Source organism: Hevea brasiliensis, chromosome 18 (genome assembly GCF_030052815.1).
Source record: "Hevea brasiliensis isolate MT/VB/25A 57/8 chromosome 18, ASM3005281v1, whole genome shotgun sequence".
Classification (NCBI taxonomy): Eukaryota; Viridiplantae; Streptophyta; class Magnoliopsida; order Malpighiales; family Euphorbiaceae; genus Hevea; species Hevea brasiliensis.
The window spans coordinates 375,608-393,820 of record NC_079510.1 but is presented as its reverse complement, the minus strand read 5'-3'; the positions used below and the strand labels follow the sequence as shown (position 1 = coordinate 393,820).

Here is an 18,213-nt window from a genome sequence, read left to right as displayed (position 1 = left end):
GTTGAGTTTTGGTATCATCAAAATCTATGCTCCTTTGAGCTTGTGGGGTCAACAATCTCCCCCTTTTTGATGATGACAAAACTCAATTGAATCACCATGTAAGTATTGATAAGTGTGAGTATATGTATGAATGTATATGAGAGAATAACTCCCCCTATGTATGTGCTTATATCAACAATTAATCACAAATAACTCCCCCTTAATAATTTCAATAAAATATTCATAAGCATTTTCTTAAGAAGTCAAGTGTGACTAAAGATACTAACTAAATATGCACAATATGCACACTAATCACAAACTGTATATCATTCACAAGTTATATCAACAATATGCACACCATAAAGTTATATCAACAATATACTATTCACAAACTATATCAACCATGAGTAATCACAAACTATATCAACCACAAGTAATATCAACAAGATTACTCATTCATTACTTTTCTCCCCCTTTTTGTCAGCATCAAAAGAATATGGGAGAAAGCATGTCAAAATTCAGTCTAAGTGCAGTAAATAAAATAGTCAAAACAGAAATTGATATAGCAGACTAATTCAGAAAAACCAAAAGTAGCAAACTAAGTAGCAAACTAACGAATGATTTGTTAGACAAAATTCAATCAATTGATTTATCCTTTCGACCTAGAGCTTCTTGATTGGTTTTGGGCGACCATTTTCAGCTTTTGGGCTTGACGGGTTTATCACTCAAAGTTTGAAGAATTTGTGACCAATTCAGTTCATGGTGTCAAGGGAATAATAGGCCCAGCTGCGAGCTCGATGTGCAATGATAGTACGGTGAGCTATAGACTTTTTGCTAGTTTTAGCCTTTTTGCCAGAGGGTTTACCAGTTTCCTCTTTTTGTTTGCTTCTTTGTTCCTTTTGAGCTGTTTTTCCTTTTCCTTTTGCAGGAGCAGCAGGAGCAGGGGTCTCTGGTTCTGCCTCAGACTCTGAGTCACTCATATCCTTCCCACTACCTTCTTTGCTGCCTCCATTACCATTCTCATCATCAGAATCATCGTCATCTTTTTCTGCTTCAGCTTCTTCCTCTTCTTCCTTTTCTTCCTCTTTCTCTTCTTCTTCTTTTGTTTCTTTCTCTTGCTCTTCTTCTGTTTCTTCTTCTTCTTCCTCTTCTGTTTCTTCTTCTTCCTCTTTTTCTTTCTCTTCCTCCTTTTCTTTTTCTTTCTCTTCCTCCTTTTCTTTTTCTTTCTCTTCCTCCTTTTCTTTTTCTTTCTCGGCTTGAGGAACAGAACCAGTAGCAGCCTTACTGGTTTCTCCAGCCTCAGTGGTTGAAATACCCAAATGAACTTTGATTTTAAACAATTCTTCCACAATCTTGTACATTAACATCAAAGTCCCATCAACTTTAGAATCAAGAGCATTCATAAGAACAGTTTGAAAACTTCTAAATTTCTGTAGCTCTCCAAGTTCCATTTCAACAAATTCTCTCAAGTTGTTTACTTCCTCCAAAATACCTTCAACATTAATAGTGCCGCCTGCACTATCTTTGGAACTAGCACCTTGCTCAAATCTAAGCTTTTTGCCATCATCATCTTTTTGCAAACTAGTAATTGGGATCATATTAGTCCTAAGTTTCTCGGTTTCCAAAGGTATCCCAAAGTCTCTAAAAGGACCATTTAGAAGATGGGCATAGGGTAGCTTGTAAAGTGGTTTCCACTTCATGATTTGCTTCAGCATAAAATAGGCAAGATTAAATTCAATTTGGTTCACTATATGCCAAATTATGCAGAGATCAAGGGTACTCCAATAGTTTGGACTACCAGTTCTAGGATTCAACGCATAAATGATAAAACTATGAAGAATTTTGATGTGTTGATGAGCATGGGTAATGCTAGTTTTATCCTTCACTTCCCCTTTAAACACTTCACCCTCAAAATCTCTTTTGTTAAATCCACCAACAGCAAAAACATCTTTGTGGGAGCAGATTTTATTCCCACTGTTTGGAATTCCTAGGGCTTTAGCTAATCTAGCAACTGTCACTTCATAGATTTTCCCTTTCATTTTCACCTTAAAAGACTCATCTTTGTCAGAATCATCAACCCTCAAATTCTTATAAAATTCTTGAACTAAATCCACATACACTCCTTCAGTGTCAGAGCACAATTTATCCCATTTCTGATATTCAAACAAGGATTGCAAAGGAACAGAAACTTCAATAAAAGCAGGCCAGTGGATATACCTTGGCTCATGAATGGCCCTCTCCATATGTACAACTGGAGCTTTTGAAGTCTTTTTCTTTTTGGTTCCCTTTTCTTGAACTGGCTCACTGGTTCTTTTCTTGGGTGTTTCTTTTGATTTGCCAATTACCAGAGGAGCATCTTTTTTTGGAGGAGGAGACGCTGGAACACTTGCGTCAGTGGAGTTCGATGATGAATATGTGGGGATTTTAGCTTTCCCTTTTCCTTTGTCCCGCGCCATAACTAATCTCAGAAGCAAGTTAGGCCGAAATGACAGTGAGGACTGAGATTATAAATTCAGTGATGTGAGCAGCCAATATATATTTATATATATAATCAGTCGAAGTACATTTAGCACAACTGAGCGCAATGTCATAAAAATAGAACAGACAGCAAGAGATATTCGGGTTCTTAAGAATCAACGGCAACCGATTCATGATTTTGTTAAATACAACATTTTTACGAAATGTTAATGCCAAAAAAAAATAAACAACTGAGTGCTAAAACAGAACAAACAAGCGAGAGCAAATCCAACAGAATAAAAAATAAATCAGCATATTGCGAAAGTAAATAAAACAAGCATAGACAAAATGTAAAACACGATTCCATTAAAGTTTTAGATTTTATACCTGAGATATGCAGAGACAGAGAGTGCGAATCGATTCAAGCAAAAAAAATATCCTTCCGGTATTAATTTGTTTCGGGAGATTTAGAGAATTAACGGAAACGAAAAATTTTGGGGATTTTCTTTCTTGAAACAATCGATTTAATCGATTCACTGCTAATGGGTTTCGGAAATTTTAAGAATGATGAAGGAAGACGATGGCTTGGAAGGTTGCGACCGTAATGGGTTTGCAAGTGGAAATGTGTTCGTTCGGGTCTTGGGAGACGAGGCGACGGAAATGAGAGGGGTTTTGAATTTTAAAACTGAAAAGACACAACTGTAGAAGTTTGCAGAGAATGGGTAGCATGTAGCAGAGGAGAGACGGTGAGAAGATTGATGGTTCAGAAAAAAAAAATTGAATCCCACGCAAATTAATGTGTTAAAAGGTCCATTTTGCCCTTAAATACATAAAGATGCAATGCTTCTAAATAGAGGGGCATTTAAGTAATATGGGCTTTAAACATGCAGAATAGGCACTCGAGAACAAAAAAAAAATTTAGAGTTTTAGAGCAATCAGACCTGACTTCCAGTTTGCCAACGAAAAAGTAGGAGCAGTGGTAAAGCATTTAGTGATCAAGAAAATTAGCAAACAAGTCAGTATGCCATTGAGATCAAATTCTGCAGAATACTGTTCATATCTGATAAGATCCAGAATTTTTCAAATTGCACCAAAATTATCAGAATGCATCTTTAACACTACAGACCAACATATATCACTTCATTTTCATATAAAAACATGAGAATGCATCACAACTTAATTGATGCACATATTTTGCATAGTCATTTAGGTCTAATTTCACAATCATTTTATTTGGTTATTAGTCATTTTTAGCTAATTTCATTAGTTATTTAGTTAGTTTTCCATAATTGTCAACTTTGGATTAATTTGTAATTTTTGCTTTGTTTTGTAGGAAAAATGGTGTTTTTGAAGGACTAAAGAGAATTTTGCCATTGAGGAGTGTCTTCTACAGCAAAAAGATGCCAAAAACAAGTTTTCAAGCTGAAATATGCATTGACCAAACTGTGCATAACTTGCCGCATAAGCTATGCAGTTCTGCATAAGGAGGAAGATCACTGTTCCAGAATCAGCCGAAATGTGCATAAGGAGACTGCATAGCTTATGCACATTCTCACCTCCCTTATGCACATTCACGAATTTGTGCATAACCTATGCACCAAGTCATGCGACCGCATAAGTGACCCAGAACCAGTAGCGCATAAGGGATTGCATAACTTATGCGATCCACTTATGCGATCCCATAAAGAGTTCATTAATGAGTGGCGAAGATTCCCTTAATGTATTCCTCCTAGAACATACTATTTTAGGGCTCCATGTCAGAAAAATGCTATATATAGTCTCATTTTCCCATTTTAAGAGGGGAAAAGGAGCAAAGAAGAAAAGGAGGAGGCTAAGCAGAATTTGAGGAGTCATTTTCACCTTCCACACCATTTTCAACTAAGATTTGCAGATTTCTTTCTTTCTTTACACTTTTCTACATTTCTAGTGTTTAATTACTTACTTCTTAGCTTAGATTAAAGCTTTATTTCCATTTAAACTCATCATATCTTGTAAGCATTATGGATAGTGAGTAGTTTACTTTTGATTCTGGAGTAAGGGTTGTAATATTTGAGATATTTTGTGGATTTTGATTGGGTAATCCATATTTTGTGGTCTTAATGAGTTTTATTCATTTCTTGTATGCTTAATGACATGCTTAATGTAGGATCCCATTGAGTAATGTTCTTAATCCATGGTTGAAGCACCGAAAGGAGAAGACCTTGTGATAGATAATCAGGAAATTGGACTTAATTAACTTAGACCTAGAAATAGGCTAAGGATTAAGAGGATTCACAGATTAATTAAAGAACTTAATGGGTCTTAATTAATTCTAAGTCCACGAAAGTAGGATTAGTTTGATTAAGGCACTCTTTGTCTCACTCGAAAGGGAATTCAAAGGATTTAAGGATTAATCTCCTTAAAACTCATAAGTTTCATAAGATTGGACAACCAATTTAAAATCCCAAAATAGCTCGAATATGAAATCCCGAACTCCGGAATCACCTTTTTACCATTGTTAATTTCTAATCAAATTTAATCATTTGCCATTTTAAATATTGCCATATTTGAACTTGCTTATTTCTATTTGATGCAATTTTAGTTTAATTAATACATTGTTGAATGGAATATTAAATATGCACATTTAGATTTCATACTCCATTACCCATTAATTCATTACTTAATCTCATAAATACTTCAATTTAGTCAACTTTTATATCGAAAATTCAATCATTAACACAACTCCTCGTGGGATCGATATTTTCTATACTACTTATGCGACCCGTGCACTTGCGGTTGGGACGCATCAAGTTTTTAGCGGTTCTTGGGAGTTGTTTGTTTAAGATTGAATTCTTGATTATTTTAGTTTTTTTTAGTTTTATATTTTTTATGTTTTAATTTTGTGTTTGTTTGTTCTTTTTAGTACTTTAATCTTTTATGAGAAGAGCTAGAAGCTCAAGTGACACAACCTTCTTGTTTAATCCTGAAATTGAGAAATTTTGTAAGGCCAACAAGAAAGAAACCGAGAAGAAGGAAGGAAGCTTGAGAGAAACTGAATTAGAAGCGGATATGGTGATGAAAGAATTAGAATTGGTGTTGGTAATCTTGGAAATGGTCAAAACAATGAAAATGAAGCCCAAGGGAAGAAGTTGTTAATGCAAGCGTGCCTAGGGAAGTATGATGGATCATGCTTTTCCTCGTTTTGATGACTTGAGAGAGAGCATAGCAAGACCAAGGATTGATGCGACGAGTTACAAAATGGATTTTGGAGTTCTTCAAATGATCCAAAACTCTCAATTTGGAGGACATCCTACGAAAATCCACACACACACACGAAGAAGTTTGCTATGATTTGCGACATGCAAAAACAACTGGAGTGTCGATGATGCAGCAAGATTGAAGCTATTCCCATTCTCTTTGAAAGATAGAGCATTGGATTGGCTTGATTCTTTACCTCACAACTCCATTACAAATTGGGAGCAACTAAGCGATGCATTTCTTGCACAATATTTTCCACTGGAAAAACTCAAGAGTGAGGAATCAAATGGCGACTTTGGACCAAGAGAAGATGAAACTCTCTATGAATCATGGATGAGATGGAAGGAATTAGAGAGATTATGCCCACATCATGCCATTCCAAAATGGATGATAAATCGAATTTCTACACAAATGTCACTCCTGCAATCGGAGGAATTATTGATGCTCAAACAGAGGAGAATTTATTATAAAGCATGAAGATGAAGCTTATGAGTTATTAGAGAAAATTGCAAAGAATACTCATCTTTGGAGTAGTCCAAGAGGACCAGCTCCAACTCAGAAAAGGCAAGCTGCTGGAATGTATGATCTTGATCCATTCAACATGATTAATGCAAAGTTTGATGCACTTACAAATGTCCTTGCTAAGAAGATGGAAGATTTGAGTATGTTGGTTAGTTCAACATCATCAGCTGGAAGTTCACAACAAGTGGCTTATGCAGAGGAAACTACCAGCTATGGAGTAGATTATGGAGAACAAGCATATGTTGGTAATTATGGAAACAAGCAAATGGGAATCCTTATTCTCAAACTTACAATCCAAATTGGAGGAATCATCCCAACTTTTCATGGGGCAATCAGCAAAATCAAGTTCAAAATCGAATTTTCAACCACAACAATGAGTCAAGTTCCATATCAGCAAAATAGGCAACCATTGCCCAATTTTGTGAGAAAAATATGAACCCTCCACCAAAACAGCAAGAACGAAATTCCACCACTGAAGCTTTATTGCAACAGATTCTTGCCAACCAAAATAAGCATGATGAGGAGATGAGAGAGGTGAAAGCAAGGCTGGAACAAATGCAAACACACAACAGAATGCTGGAAAACCAGATTGCACAACAAGCATCTTCCTCAAGTGCCAAATCTTTTGGAAAGCTTCCAAGTCAACCAGAAAATCCAAGAGAGCATTGTCAAGCTATTACTTTAAGAAGTGGTAAAGTTATAAATGATGAGAAGAGTGAAAACAGTGAGAAGAGAGAAAATGAAAAAGGAACTGATGAGAGTGAAAAACAAGAGAGTGCAGAAAAATGTAAGGAGAAATTTGAAGAAAAAGAAGAGAAGTATATACCTCCTGAGCCCTACAAGCCACAACTTCCCTTTCCACAAAGATTTCACAAAGCCAAGCTTGATAGGCAATTTGGGAAGTTCTTAGAGGTTTTGAAGAAACTTTACATAAATGTGCCTTTTGTTGATGCTCTTTCACAAATGCCCTCTTATGCAAAATTCTTGAAAGAAATTCTCTCAAACAAGAGAAAACTTGAAGATGATGAAACTGTAGCTTTGACAGAAGAATGTAGTGCTATCCTCCAAAGGAAACTTCCTCCAAAGCTAAAGGATCCAGGGAGTTTTTCAATTCCATGCCACATTGGAGAATCTTATTCTACAAAAGCTCTATGTGATTTAGGGGCTAGTGTTAGCCTTATGCCCCTTTCTATCTATGAGAAGCTCAACATGGGAGATCTAAAGCCAACCCACATTTCTCTTCAGTTAGCTGACAGAACAATCAAGTATCCTGAAGGGATTTTGGAGAATGTGCCCCTGAAGGTTGGAAAGTTCTATATACCTGTTGACTTTGTCATCTTGGACATGGAGGAAGATTCTAATATTCCAATTATATTGGGGAGACCCTTTCTAGCTACTGAGAGCCTGGATTGATGTGAAAGGAGAAAAGCTTACTCTTAGGGTTGGTGAAGAGCAATTAATTTTCAATATTAATAACTCTATGAAGAAGCATCATTCTGAAGCTGATACTTGCTTGAGAGTTGATATCATTGATGAGCTGGTTGAAGAACACTTCAGAAAGAAATATCCAGAAGATCCACTTGAAAATTGTTTGGTTCATGGAGGAGGCATAGACTATGACAACCCTCATGTAGCTGCATATACTCAACACTTAGAGGAAGTCCACCATTCATTTCTGCTCCGGTTTTCAACTCACACAAAAGGAAAAAGCAGAATTTAAGCAATCATCATTCAAGGAAGAAGATGCACCTAAGGTAGAACTTAAGCAACTTCCTTCTCAGCTCAGGTATGAATTTCTTGGCACTAATAACACTTATCCAGTAATTGTAAATGCAAACTTGAGTACTTTAGAAGCTGATAAGTTGTTAAGAGTGTTGAGAAAATTTAGGAAAGTTTTGGGATACACCATAGATGACATTAAGGGAATAAGCCCACACTTTTGCATGCATAGAATCAGTTTGGAAGAGAATTGTAAACCATCTATTGAACATCGGAGGAGGTTGAACCCAAATATGAAAGAAGTTGTTAAAAGGAAATTTTGAAGTTGCTTGATGCGAGGATCATATATCCCATCTCGAATGATGCCAGGTGAGCCCGGTACATGTTGTCCCAAAAAGGGTGGAATGACGGTGGTCAAAAATGAAAATAATGAATTAATTCCCACTAGAGCGGTGACTAGTTGGCGAATGTGCATAGATTACTGAGAAAATTAAATGTTGCCACTAGAAAAGATCATTTTCCACTTCCCTTCATTGATCAAATGTTGGAAAGACTAGCTAGGCATTCTTACTTTTGCTATTTAGATGGATATTCAGGTTTTTTTCAAATCCCTATCCATCCAAATGATCAAGAGAACCACTTTTACTTGTCCATATGGAACCTTTGCTTATAGAAGGATGCCATTTGGGTTGTGCAATGCACCAGACCACTTTTCAGAGGTGCATGATGGCAATCTTCTCGATTTCATTGAAGACATAATGGAGGTTTTTATGGGCGATTTTTACATTTATGGATATTCATTTGATATATGCTTGGCTAACCTTTCTAAAATTTTGCGTGATGTGCGAATCTGACCTTGTGTTAAACTGGGAAAAGTGTCATTTCATGGTTCAGGAAGGGATAGTGCTTGGACATTTGGTGTCTAACAGAGGAATAGAGGTTGATAAAGCCAAAGTTGAAGTGATAGAGAAGATGGCTCCTCCTACCAATGTCAAGGGAATTCGAAGTTTCCTAGGACATGCCGGGTTCTACAGACGCTTTATTAAGGATTTTTCTAAAATAGCTAAACCTTTGTCTAATTTGTTAAGTAATGACACACCATTTGAATTTGACCAAGAGTGTTTGGATGCCTTTTGCATGATGAAGCAAGCTATCATCACTACACCAAACATCCAACCACAAGATAGGAGCCTACCTTTTGAAATTATGTGTGATGCTAGCAACTATGCAATGGGCTGGGTACATTCTTGGTCAAAGAAAGGACAAAAGGCTTATGCTATTTATTATGCTAGTAGAACAACTGGATGAGGCTCAAACAAATTATGCAACAACTGAAAAGGAATTTTTGGCAATTGTCTTTGCATTGGAAAAGTTCAGACCTTACATTATTGACTCAAAGGTGGTTATATTTTCAGATCATGCAGCCATCAGGTATTTGCTCCATAAAAAGGAGGCTAAACCTAGGCTCATTAGGTGGATTCTGATGCTACAAGAGTTTGATTTGGAGATTAGAGATAAGAAGGGAGCTGAAAATGTAGTTGCTGATAATCTTAGTAGGTTGAAATTGGATGGTGAAGAATTGGATGAAATCCCTATTGATGAGTTCTTTTTGGATGACCAACTTTTCTCTCTTGTTGCTAAACTACCTTGGTATGCAGACTTTGTGAATTATCTATCTTGTGGAGTTTTACCTCTAGGTATGACATGGCAACAAAAGAAAAAGTTCTTGCATGAGGTGAAGTTTTATAGATGGGATGACCCTTTACTCTTTAGGAGATGTTGTGATGGTTTAATTAGAAGATGTATTCCTGAAGAGGAGGTACAAAGTATTTTGCATCATTGCCATGCTTCTGATTATGGAGGTCATTTTGGCATCTCTAAGACAGCCAGTAAAATTTTGCAAGCTGGTTTCTTTTGGCCAAATCTTTTTAAGGATGTGAGGAAATTTGTGTTGAATTGTGATAAATGTCAAAGGAGTGGAAATTTGTCAAAAAGAGATCAAATGCCCCTAAATAATATTCTTGAAGTGGAATTATTTGATGTTTGGGGAATAGATTTTATGGGGCCATTCCCTCCTTCATATGGTAATAGATACATCTTAGTTGGGGTTGACTATGTGTCAAAGTGGGTGGAAGCTATTGCAACTCCAACTAATGATGCTAGAGTGGTAGTGAAATTCTTGAAGAAATTTGTCTTGAGCAGATTTGGAGCTCCTAGGGCTATAATTAGTGATGGGGGTTCCCATTTTTGTAATAAGCAATTTGAGAGCTTAATGAGGAAGTATGGTGTAGTGCACAAGATAGCTACCCCATACCATCCTCAAACTTCAGGACAAGTTGAAATTTCTAACAGAGAACTCAAGCATATTTTGGAGAAAACAGTGAATAATTCTCGGAAAGATTAGTCTATCAAACTAGATGATGCTTTATGGGCATATAGGACTGCCTACAAAACCCCTATAGGAACTACTCCCTTTAGGTTGGTGTATGGTAAGTCTTGTCATTTACAATGGAGCTAGAACATAGAGCATATTGGGCCATTCGGACCTTGAATTTTGATCTTAAGCAATTTGGTGAGAAAAGGGTGTTACAACTTAATGAGCTTGAGGAATTGAGGATGGATGCTTATGAAAGTGCCCGTATTTACAAAGAAAGAACTAAAGTTTGGCATGATAAGCATCTGAGGAAAAAGGAATTCAAAGAAGGTGATTCAGTTTTGTTGTTCAACTCAAGATTGAAATTGTTCCCTGGAAAACTCAAGTCAAGGTGGACTGGTCCATATAGAGTTTCTAAGGTTTTCCCTTATGGAGCAATAGAAATTTGGAGTGAAAAATCAGAATTTTAAGGTCAATGGGCATAGATTGAAGCATTACATAGCTGGAGACCCAATACTAGGAGCAAGTCATTACAAGCTCTCCAATCCCTCACCTCTTTTCAGTAAAATTCATGAAGAGTCCAGCTAAGGACTATAAATTAGCCCTCTTGGGAGGCATCCCAAGTCCTTTTATTTTGCTTTTGTTGATTTACTTTCATTTTCATTAATTTTGTTTTTATCTCAAATCTCCCCAAGTTCAATTTTTGACATTGTTAAATTTTGTCTCTTGTAGATGTAATTCAATGAAGAAAATTTGAGTGGTTGTTGGGAAGTAATTCTTAACTTGAAAAATTTTGTCCTTCAAAAGAAGCGATAAGCTTTTCTTTGCATAATCTGTGCAGGAGCTGCAATCTAGTTCATGCAGAGGAAATGTACATTCTGCAGCAAAAAGGGTGTCTGCAGCAAAATGGCTCATGTTTTTGATGAGGTTGGATGTATATCAATGGAGAAAGGTTGGTGAACTACTGAAATTGCTATCTGGTTTATGCAGAGCAGAAAAATAGAATCTGCAGCAGATCACTTGTGTTTTTGGTGAGGTTGGGTGGGTAATTTTCTAATATTTGTGCTTATAATGATATTATGGTGGTTAGTTGGTCATTTTTGCAGTTTCGAGCTCCTTTGGGGTTGTAGGATTCAAGGTAGAAATGTTGCATTTTCTTGGCAAATCTTGGAGAGTTCATTTCTCAATTGTGGTTAGATGCAACTTCATGTAGATTTTTATGGAGTTTTATTTGCTAAATGTTGATTTGCAGAATTTGTCTTAAAATGGCATAGTTCTCAAAGTTTTTTTTTTATGTAGGATCCATTTTTACATGCTTGTGTGATGCACTTTTGATGAACTTTGAATATATTGATGTGTTTTTGGTGAAAATTTCTCATGGTTTGTGCTTCATAGAATTATATTTCATCATTCCATGGTATTTTTCACACTTGCAATTCATGTTCTATTGCATTCTTGATCTTGTTGAATTGTGCATAAGCAACTGCATAGCTTATGCAATCCTGCATAACCAAAATTCTTGCCATTTTTCACCTTTATTGCAAGTGCATAAGGAGAGTGCATAGCTTATGCAACTCTGCATAACCTCATTTTGTCAAATTTCATATCTGTTAAAACTTGCATAAGGTGAGTGCATGACTTATGCACTTCTGCATAACTTCAAATCCTTCATTTTCTCTCTCTGCCGAAGTTTGCATAAGGTGAGTGCATGACTTATGCACTCCTGCATAACCAAAAATCCAAAACTCCAATTCTGCCGAAGGTTGCATAAGCAGAGTGCATAACCTATGCACTTCTGCATGACCAACAACCCAGAAAAATCAACCTTGCCGAGGGGTGCATAAGGAAGGTGCATAAGTTATGCACTTCCGCATAACCAAGAACTCCAAAAATACAACCTTGCCGAGACCTGCATAAGCAATGTGCATAACCTATGCATACGCATAACCGTAAATCGAGAAAATCCCAAAAGTTGCGAGACACTGCATAAGCAATGTGCATAGCCTATGCATACGCATAACCAAAATTACGAATTTCAAAACTGCGCGAGTGCATAAGCAGAGGGCATAGCTTATGCACATCTGCATGACCACCAACCAAAATTCAAAAAAAAAATTGCGCGAGTGCATAAGCGAGTGCATAGCTTATGCACATCTGCATGACCCAATTTTCTGAAAAACCACTTTTGCCGAGAGATGCATAAGGGGAGTGCATAACTTATGCACTCCCGCATGACTTCGCTCCTCACCATTTCAGGGTCACCGAAACATGCATAAGGACAGTGCATAACCTATGCACTTGTGCATAAGCATTTCTCTGAAATTTAAATCCTTTTGAAACATGTACAAAAGAGTGCACAGGTTATGCATAAATCATTTTCCCCTTATGCAGTCTCCTACAACCCGATTCAAATTCATTTTCAGCAAAGAACATTCCCACCACCTCCACTTCCCGACTCTTGAACCCCACGACCGCCCTTCAACCTTCATTCTTTCCGGCATTCTCGCCGTCTCTCTCCCATCTTCTCCACCAGCGCTCTCATCACAAAAACCCTAAATCCCCCTACATTTTCATTTCCCCCTATCTCTTCTCCAATCGGCCATGGATTCCCCTCCACATTCACGCCCCGCCTCTCCTCTCGAAGTCTCTCCATTGTCTTCGATACACCCCCCTTCCAATCCTCCACCACAAACGACACCACCACCACCTCCACCAACCACATACAAACGCAAAATTAGGTCCAAATCCGTGCGACCCATGTCCTCTGCTCCTCCTCTGTCCAAACGCAAAGACCCACCCACCCCATTTTCGGAACCACCTCCTAAAAAGCCCAAGGCTCCAGCCTCTACACCTTCTTCCAGCAAAAAGACAATTTCAGCAGCCCCATTTGTATCAAAGCTACCCTGGCCTCTCCCTGATACAATTCAAAAAGCCGCTTTCAAAAGACTCAAAGATAGAAGGGTACAACCTACTAGGTATATATCTGCTGATGCTCTACAATCTCTGGGTTTATTTGACAATGTAGTTGCATTTCTTGACGGTATGGGTTGGACAGAATTTGTGCATAAGCAAGAGGTAGTTTATCCAATTCTAGTTTTGGAGTTTATTTCTTCATTCTCTGCTACCCTCAACTTGCATGATGTAGACCATAAGCCAATTATGACATTTAGATGCTTGGGGCAAAATAGAGAGCTGTCATTAGACCAATTTCATGGCATTTTTGGTTTTGCAATTGATGGGTTCTTTAGAGTACCACACCTTTGGAGTATAGGTAGCCAACAAGGGCATCTGGAATCCTGCCCAATTTTGGAGAATCATAACAAACCAACCTCAAACTTTCTCTGCTGGTAGATCCAAAACATCCCAAATCCTTGATCCTGCACTTAGGTTTATTCATAGGCTGATGGCTAGCACCATATTGGGCAGAGGGACTAGTTCTGGTGCTGTGGGCAAATCTGAACTATTTATGTTATGGTGTGCATTTCACAAAGTTAAGGTATCTCCTGGTTACTTCTTTTGTGAACATGTGCTGCATATTGCCACCAAATCCATTGGTGACATTGTTTTGGGTGGGCTTATTACTGTCATAGCCAAGCATTTTGGCTTTAATCCTGCAGAGCACTCAATCCCAGCACTTGAGGACACTTCCTATTTTGATACTGCACACTTAACCAAAACAGGGTTCCATTTATCATATTTTGACACTGGCCACCCTGCAGCAGAAACTGAACCAATTGCACAACCAGAAACCCAACCTTTCACACCAGTCCCACAGCACCCTACTACACCTACCCCACCCCCTCAGCCTACTCAGGACATTCCAGCTACCTCTGCTCAGCCCATACCTCCTACAGCTGAACCTACCTCATCCACAGCACCTCCTGCATTCAACACTAAAGCCTTATTCACCTACCTTGACAGGCTTAGTGATGATATCTACTTTGTGGATAGAAAGCTTGACAGTGGTCTTGATACACTAAAGGATCGTCATGATCAACTATTTGACCTTGTCATGGAAACCAGGGACAAGCAGAAAGAACTGAAGGAGATGGTGAAACAACTCATGATCTTTCTGGGCATGCCACCCCCACCTCCATCACCTCCTCCTGCACCATCATTTCGGTAGCGATACCATTATAGCAACATCCTTGGACAAAGGAAAAACAATAGACATAGATTAGTGTTTAGTTTACTTTTGTTCAATCTTGTAGGACCTTTTCTTTGTAAATATGTTCAAACATTTATAGTTTGTTTTGGATTTTGTTGATTTGTTCTGAATTAGTTTCTTTTAAATTCTGTTTCTTTTGAAGTTTTATTGAATAGCTATTACATTCGTCTTCTTTGATTTTTATTGCACTTATTGCCTTTTTGTACATATTTGCCCATACTCTGTCTATATTTCCATACTTCTACTGCTGGTTGTACATTTCCCCTTGCCAATTCCCCTGCAGCAGTTTTTGTATACACTGCACAGCTATGAATTTCCTCATGCATAACCTTTGCATAGCCTGTGCAACTCTTTCTGCTACTTCTGAAGAACACAGGTTGTATTTCCCCTATGCAACTGTCCTGCATAGCCTATGCAACATCTATTGCCTCTTATGCAGCACCGCATGGCTTATGCACCTTACCTATGCACATGTTACGGGCTAAGACTTAACTCTGCATAACACGTGCGACTTCTTATGCATCCCTTTAACTTGAATTCTCATACTGGTAACTCTCTCTTTTGTTCTTAATTTTACAATTCTGGTCAATATTATTTGCTTTGAGTTTCGGATATCTACTGTTTGAGACATTGAGGACAATGTCTAATTTTGAGTTTGGGGGTGCACATTTTGATTTTTAGCTTTATTTTTCACATTTTGAGTATAAGAGCATCTCATCCCATTTCATTTACATATATTGTAAATATTTTACATATACATCCATACATATATATTCATTACACATTTACACACACATTATACATCACTTAGAAATTGTACAAATTGCATACAAATAGGCTTCCTCCATTTAGTTCATGCATTACTCATTTTAGGAATCATACACCATGCATTAAAATCTTTTGCCAAATCCCTTGAGTATTGAAAATGTGCCTATGAGAGTGATTTGACTCACCTTTTAGTTGGGTTTGTGGATTGAAAGTTTCCTAAAAGGTGCAAGGTTTTGAAGTGTCTATCCCTTGCCTATATCTTCTTAGCCAAAAAGCCACCCAACTAGTCATTTGGAGATGGAAGTGTTTAGAGGGAGTTATTGGATATAAGGTAGTCAAATGATGTCTCACCAATCCTAGAACAAATTTTCTAAACCTTTCAAGACGAAATACCAGCTTGTACTTGAAAAGAGAGATGATTAGGCATTCTTTGATTTAAACCTTCTCATTTTAAACCTTTGGCCCTTTTTCCCAATTAAAATTTATCCTTGCAAACCCCTTTGAGCCTTTTTGTCCCTAATTTTTCTTGAAACCCTTATTACTACCTAGCCAATGAACCAAACACTCCAACCCTTTTCATGAGAATAATTATTCATAATATTAGGTACATAAAATAAAATAAAAAAAAAAATACAATAAAAGGGAGAAGAAATACTTGTCACCTTGTAAAAGTGCTAGTATATGTGCTTTTCACTATTGCCATTCAAAATGAAAGAAATCCACCCAAAGTATCAAAAGAAATGAGTTTGGGGGTGGCAATTTTAGGGACAATCATCAAAAGAAAATACAAAATACAAGTTAAAGTATCAAAATGTCCCTCCATTTTTATGTGTTTTGTAAACTATGCTAGCACTTGACAATCCTCATTGTGTATTCTTCTCTCCCATATAAAAAAAAAAGAGAAAAAGAAAAAAATATATAATAAAGTGTACCTTATGTTTCAAAATTGAAAATATTCTCATGCTTTGAATCCTTTTTACCTATCTTTCTTCTTAGTCTCATTTTGAACCCCATGGCCCCACTACATCCCTAAAAAGACCTTTGATCTCTTGATAGTACTAGCTACATTAGTGGAGATAGGAGTAGGGAATTTGCCTATAGGATTGGAAAATTATTCATTCATTCATTCAATTCCATCATTCCATATGGAGACACTTTGACTATTGATTGTTCTAGAATTCCTTTTGAGCATGACTCTCTCTTTTGATTGGTTGGTTTGGGGATTTGAATGATAATTGACTTGATGGCTAAGCGGTGAAAGCTTGGATAAGCATTAAATTCTTTGCATTTTGAAGGATGGGTATATGGATTGTTGGTATGGATAAAGGTGTGTTAAGTTACCTTAATGAGTGATTTTCATAACTCTTTGGATAAGGCACCCTTAAAAACTTTGCACCACATTTTAAAGTTTGCTTGAGGACAAGCAAAAGCTTGAGTTTGGGGGTATTTGATGCACATATTTTGCATAGTCATTTAGGTCTAATTTCACAATCATTTTATTTGGTTATTAGTCATTTTTAGCTAATTTCATTAGTTATTTAGTTAGTTTTCCATAATTGTCAACTTTGGATTAATTTGTAATTTTTGCTTTGTTTTGTAGGAAAAATGGTGTTTTTGAAGGACTAAAGAGAATTTTGCCATTGAGGAGTGTCTTCTACAGCAAAAAGATGCCAAAAACAAGTTTTCAAGCTGAAATATGCATTGACCAAACTGTGCATAACTTGCCGCATAAGCTATGCAGTTCTGCATAAGGAGGAAGATCACTGTTCCAGAACCAGCCGAAATGTGCATAAGGAGACTGCATAGCTTATGCACATTCTCACCTCCCTTATGCACATTCACGAATTTGTGCATAACCTATGCACCAAGTCATGCAGCTTCGCATAAGTGACCCAGAACAGTAGAATCGCATAAGGGATCAGATAACTTATGCAGTCCACTTATGCAGTCCCATAAAGAGTTCATTAATGAGCTGGCAGAAGATTCCCTTAATGTATTCCTCCTAGAACATACTATTTTAGGGCTCCATGTCAGAAAAATGCTATAAATAGTCCCATTTTCTCATTTTAAAAGGGGGGCAAGGAGCAAAGAAAGAAAGGAGGAGGCTAAGCAGAATTTGAGGAGTCATTTTCACCTTCCACACCATTTTCAACTAAGATTTGCAGATTTCTTTCTTTCTTTACACTTTTCTACATTTCTAGTGTTTAATTACTTACTTCTTAGCTTAGATTAAAGCTTTATTTCCATTTAAACTCATCATATCTTATAAGCATTATGGATAGTGAGTAGTTTACTTTTGATTCTGGAGTAAGGGTTGTAATATTTGAGATATTTTGTGGATTTTGATTGGGTAATCCATATTTTGTGGTCTTAATGAGTTTTATTCATTTCTTGTATGCTTAATGACATGCTTAATGTAGGATCCCATTGAGTAATGTTCTTAATCCATGGTTGAAGCACCGAAAGGAGAAGACCTTGTGATAGATAATCAGGAAATTGGACTTAATTAACTTAGACCTAGAAATAGGCTAAGGATTAAGAGGATTCACAGATTAATTAAAGAACTTAATGGGTCTTAATTAATTCTAAGTCCACGAAAGTAGGATTAGTTTGATTAAGGCACTCTTTGTCTCACTCGAAAGGGAATTCAAAGGATTTAAGGATTAATCTCCTTAAAACTCATAAGTTTCATAAGATTGGACAACCAATTTAAAATCCCAAAATAGCTCGAATATGAAATCCCGAACTCCGGAATCACCTTTTTACCATTGTTAATTTCTAATCAAATTTAATCATTTGCCATTTTAAATATTGCCATATTTGAACTTGCTTATTTCTATTTGATGCAATTTTAGTTTAATTAATACATTGTTGAATGGAATATTAAATATGCACATTTAGATTTCATACTCCATTACCCATTAATTCATTACTTAATCTCATAAATACTTCAATTTAGTCAACTTTTATATCGAAAATTCAATCATTA

The 18,213-nt window shown here is 36.9% G+C and overlaps 1 non-coding gene and 1 pseudogene across 1 annotated transcript; one reads left to right on the top strand and one right to left on the bottom strand.

Moving 5' to 3' along the window:
* Positions 1-11,248, top strand: part of LOC131176069 (uncharacterized) — a 75,674-nt pseudogene extending 64,426 nt beyond the window's left edge.
* On the bottom strand, positions 5,945-6,050 carry LOC131176271 (small nucleolar RNA R71). Its single transcript, XR_009146394.1, has one exon. It is a non-coding gene; the product is annotated as a small nucleolar RNA R71 (small nucleolar RNA).
* Positions 11,249-18,213: the final 6,965 nt, after the last annotated feature.